Here is a 12,905-nt window from a genome sequence, read left to right on the forward strand (position 1 = left end):
GACGTGGGGCGACGTGAGGCGACGTGAGGCGACGTGAGGCCCGACGAGACTGATGGAGATAAGTAAATGCTCAGCACTTCACACAGCACTGAGAAGAGGCTGTTAACCACGCACCGCTGAAACGAGGAGATTTCCGATTCCGTGATCAGACTTCAGATCTTTTGTAATACACGTGAACTGATAAACAAACATGTTGTTTTAATGTAAAGTTTGTTTCAGAAACAACAACAAAATAATCTGTCAAAGACAAACACAGACGTGTTAAACTGTACGTTAATGAGTTAGAGTTCTTCATATGGGTAAAGGTTCTAGCTTTCAGAACCATCTGTGAAAGGGAAACCCTCAGACATAGGGTTCTATGGTGAACCTCAGTAGGTTCCCCAGTGTTCTAGAGTTAACCCTTTCCATGTGCTCTATAGAGATTTATTTAGGTTAATGTCAGAAACGTGCTGAATAAGACTTTATAAAGGTTAATGTAGGTGTTCTGTAGCGTTATGAACACGGCCATGAAGTGATTTCTCACACGGCTGTTTGTGATGGAAGCTTGGTGAGAAATTAACTCAGCTATTTGGTTCTTGACTCTGATTTGTGTGTGTGTGTGTGTGTGTGTGTGTGTGTGTGTGTGTGTGTGTGTGCGCGTGTGTGTGTCTGTGGTGTATAAATGTCATGTGTATCAGTGTGGTGTATAAACATGCACAGACAGGTTATTAGGCACTGAAACTGAAGATGATCATTTAATGACTGATGGTGTGTGTGTGTGTGTGTGTGTGTGTGTGAGTGTGTGTGTGTGTGTTTTGTTTGCTTTTCTCAATTAACCAAATTCTGAGGACAGGAGCCTCGTGTAGAAACACACACCACACACTGATAAACACGTCCCCTCACTACTAAAGTGGCCAGCAGGTGTGTGTGTGTGTGTGTGTGTGTGTGTGTGTGTGTGTGTGTGTGTGTGTGTGTGTGTGTGCTGCTTATGACAGCTGGCTCGGCTCTTGGCTCTAGCGCATTAATGATCAGGTGAGCTCGGCCTGCATGCTGATGAGTGTGTGTTTGCGTCTCTTTTCATCCAGATGTCATGCCGTAATTGAAACCGCCATGACACACTCATCTCAGTGAGACAAACACACACACACACACACACACACACACACACACACACACACACACACACACACACACGTTGCAGGCTGAGCTTTTGATTTGAACACATGTGATAAAAGCAGCCTGTCACACTGTGATGTAAGATTTTATCCCTGTAGCTCTTCTCACTGCTGCATATTTTAAGTGTAAATAAACCTCGGCTTCTTCCTAAAAGATCTCTTACAGTACGGCACGTATGTAATCTGTATTTACCCGTAGTTTACTCGCGTATATAATCTGTATTTACCCGTAGTTTGCTCGCGTATGTAATCTGTATTTACCCGTAGTTTACTCGCGTATATAATCTGTATTTACTCGTAGTTTACTCGCGTATGTAATCTGTATTTACCCGTAGTTTGCTCGCGTATGTAATCTGTATTTACCCGTAGTTTACTCGCGTATATAATCTGTATTTACCCGTAGTTTACTCGCGTATATAATCTGTATTTACTCGTAGTTTACTCGCGTATATAATCTGTATTTACTCGTAGTTTACTCGCGTATATAATCTGTATTTACTCGTAGTTTACTCGCGTATATAATCTGTATTTACCCGTAGTTTACTCGCGTATATAATCTGTATTTACTCGTAGTTTACTCGCGTATGTAATCTGTATTTACCCGTAGTTTACTCGCGTATATAATCTGTATTTACCCGTAGTTTACTCGCGTATATAATCTGTATTTACCCGTAGTTTACTCGCGTATGTAATCTGTATTTACCCGTAGTTTACTCGCGTATATAATCTGTATTTACCCGTAGTTTACTCGCGTATGTAATCTGTATTTACTCGTAGTTTACTCGCGTATGTAATCTGTATTTACTCATAATCACTCCACTATAATCACTATTATTTCCACTTAGACACAAACCAAAACAAACACAAACAAATTGAAACTGTAAGGATGATTAGGTTGTAGATGATGTTGTTGTTGATTTTTGCTGTTGTAGTTTATGTTGATTTTGTTGTTGTTGAGGATTTTGCTGTTGATTTTGTTGTTGTTTTTGATGATTATTTTTGTTGTTGTTGATGTTCATTTTTTTGTTGAGATTGTTGTTGCTGAAGATGTCATTGTTGTTGTTGTTGTTGTTGTTGATTTTTGTTGTTACTGATTTTTGTTGCTGAAGATTTTGTTGTTGTTGATTTCATTGTTGTTGATTTAGTTGTTGTTGCTGAAGATTTTCTTGTTGTTGTTGTTGATGATGTTCATTTTGATGTTGATTTTTGTTGTTGTAGTTGATGTTGAGTTTGTTGTTGTCCTGCTTGTTTTAGAGTTCCTGAGATAGAAAGCCAAGAGCAAGGCGTGCTAACCCATGACACACAAAACTGACGCGCTCCTCGCACGACTGCCGCTCGGGTGCTGAACGGACAGCTCCGCTTCAGCACCTCGAGTGTTTGGGACAGCCTTGAAGCTCACGGCTGTAGGGCGGGGGGCAGAAACACACACGACTGCAGGGCGGGGGGCAGAAACACACACGGCTGTAGGGCGGGGGGCAGAAACACACACGACTGCAGGACGGGGGGCAGAAACACACGCAGCTGGCGGCCAGTGAGTCGAGTGGCAGCTCCTCACCATCCAGCAGACGTCGGGAGGATATAAAAGGGCCGCGGCAGCACAGAGAGGTGAGACACGTCTCCACACATGCTTGTACTTCTGTCTGTGTGCATTCCAGATGCCGGTGTAGAAGACGCTCCCTGGTCCAGCTGCATCTCGGCTGTTACCCACGGCCAGTGCCACGCTCCCTGGGTCCCGTCTGAAGCCAGCTCCAGCCAGGTCACCGCTCCCCACGCCGGGAACACAGCGCCACACATCACCTTCACCCAGAGTCCTCACACCTGCACCATTCCCCTTCCCTCATGTATTAAAAATAAAACATCACTCTTTTGGCACCTAATCTGCCCCCTGAGTGTCTGTGTTCATCTTGCCGCGGCCTTGAGTAGCCACAGCCACGGCTCAGATTGGGTTTGTCAGTCTGTAAATGTTAAATAAAGAACTCTACAGGTATTTGGGGAATAAATTCCGTGCATGAGGTCTGATTTGAAATGTGATGTGACAGTTCTGAAGCGCTGGTGTTACACTACCATAAGCAATTTAATATGTTTCAATTAAAACGCCAGATGGTGCAAAATAAAGGAATATGTGCTGCGTTTCATCATCTCACTGCGTTAATTATCCAGTCAGAGGCTGAGCACAGCACACATACACACCAGTGTTATAGCAGGCTTCATACAGTCAACTGTAAAAGTGTTTATAACCACTTTTAATAAACATTATAAACATAGAACACTGAGAAGTGCACAAACACCACAGCTTTTCTTTCCTTACTTTATTCATTCATTCACAGCTTGACTGCTTTATTCACTCATTCATTGAATAACTGGGATTCTTTCCTCCTTTCTCGTCTAATTTCCAATTCTAATTTGGTTGCAAGTTTGTTTGTTTACTAAATTATTAACTACATTATTTATTTAATTATCCATTCATTGAATAACTACATACGTTCTTTCTTCATATATATACGTAGAGCTTAACTACATTGTTTGTTTGTTTCTTAATTACATTATTTATTCACTTATCCATTCCTTTAATAACTACATCCTTTCTTTATTTCTTAACTATGTTGTTTTTTGTTTATTTGTTTATTCCTTAACTAGATTATGTATTCATTCGTTCGCTTATCTACATTCTTTCTTTCTGTATTTCTTTGTTTGTTTCTTTCTCTCTTTCTTTCTTTATTCCTTTATTCCAAATTATTTATTTGTTTGTTTGTCTATTTATTCAATTATTGACTAGCTCCTTTCTTTCTTTCTTTCTTTCTTTCTTTCTTTCTTTCTTTCTTTCTAATTTAATGTGCTAGAGAAAAAAAATCCACAGAATAAAGAAGTGACATGTTTTTTGGTCTCCTGCTAAAAACGTTTTTTATTATCAGACATCTAAAAGTCATTTCCTGCTTTTTACGGATTCTCACTGAGCCGCTATTGACCTGAAAATTAGCCGTATTTCAGTGTGAGTGACTTTAATGTGATAAACTGTGGCCTGTGCTCTGAGGAGAGAGATTAAGAAAAGGTCAGTTTATAAAAGAACAGGTTTTATTTGACACTGACGGAGTGGCCATGTTGAGGGCTTAGTGTCGTTAGCGTGAAATTAAACGTCTACAGTCAGAGCTAACGGTGTGAGAGGAAAAAACACAGTCAGATTCTTTTGGAACAGACGAGCATGGCAGATTAGCAAGGAGAAAACCTCATCAGATCTATCACTTCTTCTACAATACCACAGGACGACACTGTTAGCTCTGATTTTAGCTCTGAGGAGAACGAGGGCTGTGAAGGTATAAAGGGGCGTGGCTTCGTCCTGTCCTCTCTTTAAAAAGCAAGCTAGCTAAGTTAGCGAACAGCAATGGCGGAAACACAAAAACAATATATTTATTATGCAATTTATATCCAAGTTGTGAAGTTTTCTACACAATCTCAGACCTGATAACTGCTCGTGTTTTAGATCCTCTGTGATCTTTAAAAAATGCCAATATTATAATAATTTTTTTAAAAAATGCGTAAAACTTGAAAATGCAACTTTTTTACTTCTTTACGCAAATTAAAGTACAAAAGTCAAAACTTTTAAATTTATTTAAAGAATAAAAATACAAAAATCACAACCGGAGGAGAACAAGGTGTGTGAAGGTAAAAAGGGGCGTGGCTTCACCACTTCCAACTGTCCAATTGGTTTACTAGCGGTCTCGCTAAGTTCCTAACCATACACAGGACATATAGAACCTCAGAAATACAGTTTAATCCATACTGAAGCTTCTTTTTTAGCAAATTATTTCTATTATTTATAAAATGCTATAGCGCTAGCGTTTTGGATCTTCTCTGATAGTAACTAGGCTAACACAGCCAAAGCAGCTCCTTGTGTGTGATACGTAAATGTGCAAATAATAAAATCTATAAACCTGTAAATCATATACCTGTCAATTCTTTTCAGCTATAAAAATCACGAGTGAAAATGAAGTAAAGCTAGCTAATCGCTGCAATGATGTAGACTAGCCAATGTGTTTGTAGCTGACGGTGCTGAAACAGATCAGCGACTGTAGCTAATCACAGCCGGATGTGTGACGCGATCGTTTTTAGAAAGATTTCTTTAACGATGAGAATTTGTAGTGTTTAAGTTGAAGTTCATTAGCGTTTGCTATTCAGGCGTCACAGGTTGTTTTCTCTGTCCCACATTCATTAATAAAGAAAAACAGGACTTAAACTGCACAACACAGGACTTTACTTATTCAAAAGTCGTGCGGTCGAGAACATTAGCACACAGCGCACGTTTAACTCACACTTCTACACGTGAGAGGAGAATCTGCTGTGACACAAACGCAGAGAAAAGTCAAATTATCAAGCGTGGACATTTTCTTTTTAGGATTTTTTGTTTTGAGTTTTAGGTTTAAGCCACATCACAGTCAGAAGAAGGCGTGTGACGGCGTGTGACGGCGTGTGACGGCGTGACGATGTGGCGTGTAAAAGCTACGACACTTTAATATCTGTTTTTCCTGCAGCTCTGAAATAGACGAGGCCTCGAGGCAGACATGAAAAATAATAAGCACTGTTGTGTTCTGTGGTTCGTTCCGGCGTCGCTCCTGTCAAAGGGTGAAAAACTGAACTGCTGACAGTCTGGAATCTAATCACACCACAGGAAGTGACAAGAGGAGGACAAAATAAAAGGAGAAAGAAGCGGACAGAGAACAAGAAACAGAGTGTGTACTGTTATTCCTGCGTCTGTGTGTGTGTGTGTGTGTGTGTGTGTGTGTGTGTGTGTGAGTGAGTCCCTAATGCAAAATCACACCAGAGGGTGTCAGGTCGACCCAGTCAGCAAAATCGATCTCCCAGAATACACCACGGCCTAAAAACATGGCCGCCCCGAACTACACCTCCCATAATATCTGTTCACAGTCACCGGAATTTTAAGCCATGCACATGTCACTAATCACCACCGGCACTACACACACACACACACACACACACACACACACACACACAACCGGAGTTCTCCAGGGGGCTGTTTATAGATTATTAACAGAGAGATAAAAAGCAGAGAAGAGAAAATAAAAAAGTACGTAATAAAATGTGCAGAATGTTTTGATCAGATATTAAACGGTGAGATCAGTGAGGTCAAAAGAATTCTTCCACAGTTACTGATTTTTGTGTAAACGCTACTTTAGTAGATTCCCTAGTTCTAGTTCATTCCACGTTTTCTGGTTCTTCAAGTTCTCTAGTTCTCCGACGGGCCAGAATCTAATATCTATAGTTCTCCGTCCATCTCACTCTCATACACCATTTTAATTCTATCATTTCTGAAAGCAGTCTACACCTCAGAGCCTGGTGTCTGTTATCATGTCATCAGTCACCTGGGTTCTGCTCCCTGCTGCATGTCACGTCACCTCACGTCACTCACACGCCTGACAGCCGAGAGGAGAGGAGACGTCGGAACATAAAGAACAGACAGGTGTTCAGACAATCACACACACACACACACACACACACACACACACACACACACACACACACACACACACACACACACACACACACACAGGAAATCAAACGATAACTAGAACTTGTTGTGCACTCACAGATAACTGTTACTCAAAGGCTTCATGGATGGTTCCTGGTTCTAGCTTTCTGTAGTGGTTCTACCTGGAGCTGTCTGGATCTACAAAAAGCTGTCACCGGTTCTCCCAGAGGAACTGTTTAAGGCTCTAGATGAAAAAGAAACTCTTAGGAAAAGAGTGATTTAAGGGTTATTTTCTTCCAAAAACTCTTCTACTGCAAACTCTTTGTAGGATTTTACACAGAACCTTTAAAGGGACAAACAGGAACCCTTAATGGTTCTAAATGTTATTAGAGTGTACGATTTGAACCTGTTGTATTGTACGCTCAAGATAAAAAAAGTTCAATCTAGGAAGTCTAAACTTCTAAACTTTGGTTTGAACTTCTGGAGTTCCATATAGAACCCACTGTAATTAGCCAAGAACCTAAATAAACTCTGCATAGAGGGGTAGGTATATATTACTCTACATGTGTACAATGTTTTTCAATTTTTCTCTCTTGGGGAACCCTTAAAGGTTCACAAATAATCTACATTCACTGTTTTAATTTAGAATCCTATTTCCAAGATTGTATGTGTGCTAAATTGCTGGAATGTGGGTGGGGCAAGTGAAATCAGCTGTGTGATTGGATAGATTGGATCTTCCTAAGGGGCTCTTTGGATAGTTTAGGGTTCTTAAATGGTTCTTATGTGGAACTCTGTCTAAAAGAGAAAATGTAAGATTCTACATCGAACCTTTAAGTGTTTAAGTGGTTAGTCCCGCCCACTTCATAAAAAATAAGTAGATGTTAGAACATGACCAATGATTCAGATTGGCACAGATTCGCAGAACAGCTTTAACTCCACGAGAACGTGATCCTGACTTTAGCTCCGGTCCCGTTTTTGTAGGATTTTCAGGTCCAGGGAGAAAAAAAGCTTTTTTCTTTTTCCCCACGTGACACTTCGCCTCCACACTCGTGTGTGACAGAATTATGCAGTAATAAAACGTCTGTACACTTCAGCGTGTTCTTTCTGTGAAAGAACACCTTTTATTAGAACCCCATCCATTTTGTTCCTGTTGAAGGTGCTGAGATACACATGGCCCCTCGTTGATCTAAGAACAGCGGGTTATAAATGGGCCGTGCTGACTCAGGAACACTGACTCGAATTTAACTCCAGATGAAAAAAGAAAGAAATAATGAAATAAAACAACAGAACCCCCGTCAGGAGTGTGTGTGGGTTCCACAGCACCGTGTCCTTTCTGCTAAATGTCAGTGTTCATGTTAATTGACCGACGCATCGATTTCTCTTTAGAGAGTCCGTGACTCGGACTGACTCACGAGACACTGAGGAGGAAATCTCCCGTCTGTGACAGCGTGCTGAAATACTAAAATGCTGAAAATATTATAAATATTATATTCTTCAAACATTTTAATAGATAACGCTTCTTTATTGCCCCACTGAAGGAACCATTAAAGCTTCTGTGTAGAAGTATATGAAAGAGCATTTCCCTCTTTTTTTGCAAAGCTAATAACTCTTAATTATCCAATGAACCATTAAAGAACCATTAAAGAACCATCAAAGAACCATTAAAGAACCCTTCTTTCTAAGAATAAATTATATGGGAACTTATTCTGTTCAATAACACAGTATTTTATTTAATGCCCGGTGTGTCTGGCTAACAACAGGGTTATATATATATATATATATGTATGTACGTATTTTTATTTTCAGGGTTCTATGAGCCTCGTTACTGTTCCGTGTCTAGTGGTTCTAGTGGTTCTGTGTGACTGTATTGTTGGATGTAGGTACAGTTGTTTCTACTTATTTTATTTCTGGAGTTATTTTCTAATTCGTCTGGACCCAAATGGCATTACAAATGTTAACATTTCCGTTATTGCAGTGTAAAGAGGGCGGTCCTGCAGTGCGCGGGCTGACACCTGAGGAGCACCGCCGAGGTTTCCGATCGCTGCAGCTCACTGAGCGTGTGGTTCTGGAGCAAACTGCCACTTGACTCACAACAGGAACGGTGGACTGGATCCAATGCACCAGCCCGAGACCCTGGATGAAGCCATGCAGCTGGCAGAGGATCACTTGGCAGCAATCACTGATCCGGGTGTCTAACTTTTTCCTTTCTCTCTCTCTCTCTCTCTCTCTCTCTCTCTCTCTCTCTCTCTCTCTCTTGCCAGTTACGGGAGTCACTGAAAGCACAAAGAGACACTAATATGTAGCCTGGCAGTAAGGTAATAAGAAACAGGTGAGAATCACACTTGACCACGCCCCCACCGTCACAGGTTCCAAGTAGAACACTTTTTTGTAAGTGAATGACTCTTATTCTTCCAATGACCCCTTAAAGAACCTTTTTTCTAAATGTGTGCAGTACAAAGTCCAAATTATTGCTCATTATTTTCTCCTTTACACCTAGTACCAGTCTCCACACTTGGTACAGTCCGTTTGAAATTCCTTGCGGAACGATCCATTCGAATCATCATGTGCTGATGAAATGATCCACAATCACAACAAACAGATAATAAACGAGATAAGAGAGGTAAAAATGACGGGGTAAAGTCAGCAGTCTGCTTCATCTCTCTTGTAAGAGTTTCGCTGTAAGTGTCACGTGTTAAAATGAACCCTCTAGAACAGTCACTTAGTGTTCCCCTCGAGGCATTTCCTCCTGCTTTGGGTTCTAATAAAGCGAATTACAGGAATGAAATAAGTGCAGCCGCCATTTCCTGCCGAGCTCGGATCGAGTTTTAATCAGTGTGACAGCCACAAAGCCGCCGAGGCTGACGGAGTGATTGCAGACGGAACCGAGATTGTCTGAGAGATGCCATTAAACAGTTCCGCTCTTTTAGAACCTCAGGCAGGGATTTTACACAGAGTATATTTACAGTCTCATTGATTGTGATCATTGTATCATCATTTTATATCGGGTTCTACAAGAACACAGACGCATACTCCTGAGAACATTAACTCCACCTTTTACATTCAACTTCACTAAGAACTGTGTGCACACTAATTAACGTCTGTCCATCCAGCTAACACAGAAGCTTATTAGAACCTGAGGTTCTAATGAGGCTGATTTTCTAAAACCATCCGGTTACGCACAAATCAACATTATAAAAACTAAAGTTTCACTGAATAGTTAAGGGTTCTTAACATTTAATGGGTTCTACTTGGAATGCTTTCTTATAGGGAAACATTCCTAAGTAGGGTTCTACATAGAACATTTATGTGTTTCCTCAGAGAGACAATTAAGAAACGTGTAGGATAAGGAAAACTACATTCTTAAAAGGGAAGGAGAACAATTACCTTTATTAGTTCCTTAAATTCATTTCATTCTTAGGGTTCTTTACTTTAAAAACATTTAAAAAGGTTGTGGTTGGTTCTACTAGGGTTCTTGGCTTCCACAAAGAATTCTACTCGAAACTTTCTGTTGTAAGATTCTGCATAGACCCTTTAAAGGTTCTCAAAAGGGACAACGAAACAACCCTTAATGGTTCCACATATTTTAGGAGGGTAGGAATCTAAGAATCTAGAACTAAGGGAAACTACGAGAAGTGGGACTGTGTAACCGGTGAAAACAGGAACCTTTTAAACCAGAATAGTGGGAACTGACCGAACCAGAACTAGGGGGGAGACGAGAACCTCAAAACTAGAACTGTAGTGAGTGTGGGTACTAAAAATAGTAGAATTAGAATAGACAAGGAGGACTTAGAAAAGTAGAGGAGAAACTAGGTGAAGTAGGAAAAATACATTCTGAGAAGAAATGTTCTTTATGGGTTCTCCCAAAAAGGGTTCTACATAAAATTCTTTCTAATTGGAAAAGAAAACTCTGCTGAATGGTTCCCCAGATGAAAAACCAAATACCCTTTTCTAAAGAGTTCTCAATTTTATAAGATTGGGAAAAATTAAGAATCTAGAACTAGAAAGATGAAGAATTACGAAACAAAATTTCGGGAAGATGATGTGAGAGTAGACTATTCCTCAGAAATATCATCTGAGTAGAATTTCACATTATTATTATATTACATTTATAAATGATTATTCCTTTAAGGTAATGTTTTCTATAAGCAGGGGATTAAAGCAATTCTGGAAACAAAGTAGACCCTTCAGTGGTCCTGCAGGAGAAAAGCAGCAGTGAGTTTCCGGTGTGTGATAATTCCAACTTCATATCTACTGCTGGAGCGAGCGGTCTGAGGAGCTGCACCAACGGAGTGACATATCAAATATTTGCAGACTTTCCTCCACATGAAACGTGTCAAAGGGGGAAAAAAAGGTTCTACTTGTCAGGTCTGGATGTGCAGTCGATCTGAAAGGAAATGAAAGTGTCTATTTTCGAGTAAACAGAGGTGTGAAAGTATCTGTGAAGGTTCAGGATGAGGTCAGGAGCAGAACTGACAGCTGAAAATGGAGAATCTTCGTTCTCCTCTCGTGGCTTTATAAACGCTGAGCAGCACCCCAGCTTCTCCAATTCCTTACAAGTTAAACGGATGGAATTGAAAAGCTGCAGAAATGTCAATGATGTCATGGTAAAGGTCAGAGATAACAAAACACGTCCAGATCCTCACCATACATATTTATATTCCTCTGTATTCTGAAGGACAGCAGATCAGCACTGTAGAACCCCACTAAATACACACGATGGAAAGATCCGGAAAGAGTTCTTCAGCTCCTTCACTTACGATAATACTCACTGTAGCTGACGCGTTCACTTTACTCCTGCTGTATGAACACCTTCGTTACGTGAGGGATTAAACACTGCGGGGGCATGCGGTCACAGGGAAATAATCCATCATGGAGTGGTGTAGCGCAGCCACATGACAAGATTGTTTTCCTATTACAGCCTGCCATGACATGTTACACAGCCTTCTGATTACAATTCTTCATTTATTCAAGAAGGACAGGTCATACTTTTTGTCCATTTATAGTTACATATAATGTAAGTTAGTTCCTGTTGTCACTTATTTTATAGCAGCTATAAACACTCGTTCCCTCACCATCCCTCTCTCTATTCTCTCTCTCTATTCCCTCTCTCTTTATTCCCTCTCTCTATTCTCTCTCTCTGTTCTCTCTCTATTCTCTCTCTCTTTATTCCCTCTCTCTCTATTTATTCCCTCTCTCTATTCTCTCTCTCTTTATTCCCTCTCTCTCTATTTATTCCCTCTCTCTATTCTCTCTCTCTTTATTCCCTCTCTCTCTATTCTCTCTTTATTCCCTCTCTCTCTATTCTCTCTCTCTTTATTCCCTCTCTCTCTATTCTCTCTCTCTTTATTCCCTCTCTTTATTCTCTCTCTCTTTATTCCCTCTCTCTATTCTCTCTCTTTATTCCCTCTCTTCATTCTCTCTCTCTCTTTTATTCCCTCTCTCTCTATTCCCTCTCTCTATTCTCTCTCTCTATTCCCTCTCTCTTTATTCCCTCTCTCTATTCTCTCTCTCTGTTCTCTCTCTATTCTCTCTCTTTATTCCCTCTCTCTCTATTTATTCCCTCTCTCTATTCTCTCTCTCTTTATTCCCTCTCTCTCTATTTATTCCCTCTCTCTATTCTCTCTCTCTTTATTCCCTCTCTCTCTATTCTCTCTTTATTCCCTCTCTCTCTATTCTCTCTCTCTTTATTCCCTCTCTCTCTATTCTCTCTCTCTTTATTCCCTCTCTCTCTATTCTCTCTCTCTTTATTCCCTCTCTCTCTATTCTCTCTCTCTTTATTCCCTCTCTCTCTATTCTCTCTCTCTTTATTCCCTCTCTTTATTCTCTCTCTCTTTATTCCCTCTCTCTATTCTCTCTCTTTATTCCCTCTCTTCATTCTCTCTCTCTCTTTTATTCCCTCTCTCTCTATTCCCTCTCTCTTTATTCTCTCCCTATTCTCTCTCTCTATTCTCTCTCTCTTTATTCCCTCTCTTCATTCTCTCTCTCTCTTTTATTCCCTCTCTCTCTATTCCCTCTCTCTTTATTCTCTCTCCCTATTCTCTCTCTTTATTCCCTCTCTTCATTCTCTCTCTCTTTTATTCCCTCTCTCTCTATTCCCTCTCTCTTTATTCTCTCTCTCTATTCTCTCTCTTTATTCCCTCTCTCTCTATTCTCTCTCTCTTTATTCCCTCTCTTTATTCTCTCTCTTTATTCTCTCTCTCTATTCTCTCTTTTCATACTTTCTCTTTATTCTCTCTCTTCAAGTTAATGAGACAAAAAAGAATGCTTTT

This window comes from Ictalurus furcatus, chromosome 27 (assembly GCF_023375685.1).
Source record: "Ictalurus furcatus strain D&B chromosome 27, Billie_1.0, whole genome shotgun sequence".
Taxonomy (NCBI): Eukaryota; Metazoa; Chordata; class Actinopteri; order Siluriformes; family Ictaluridae; genus Ictalurus; species Ictalurus furcatus.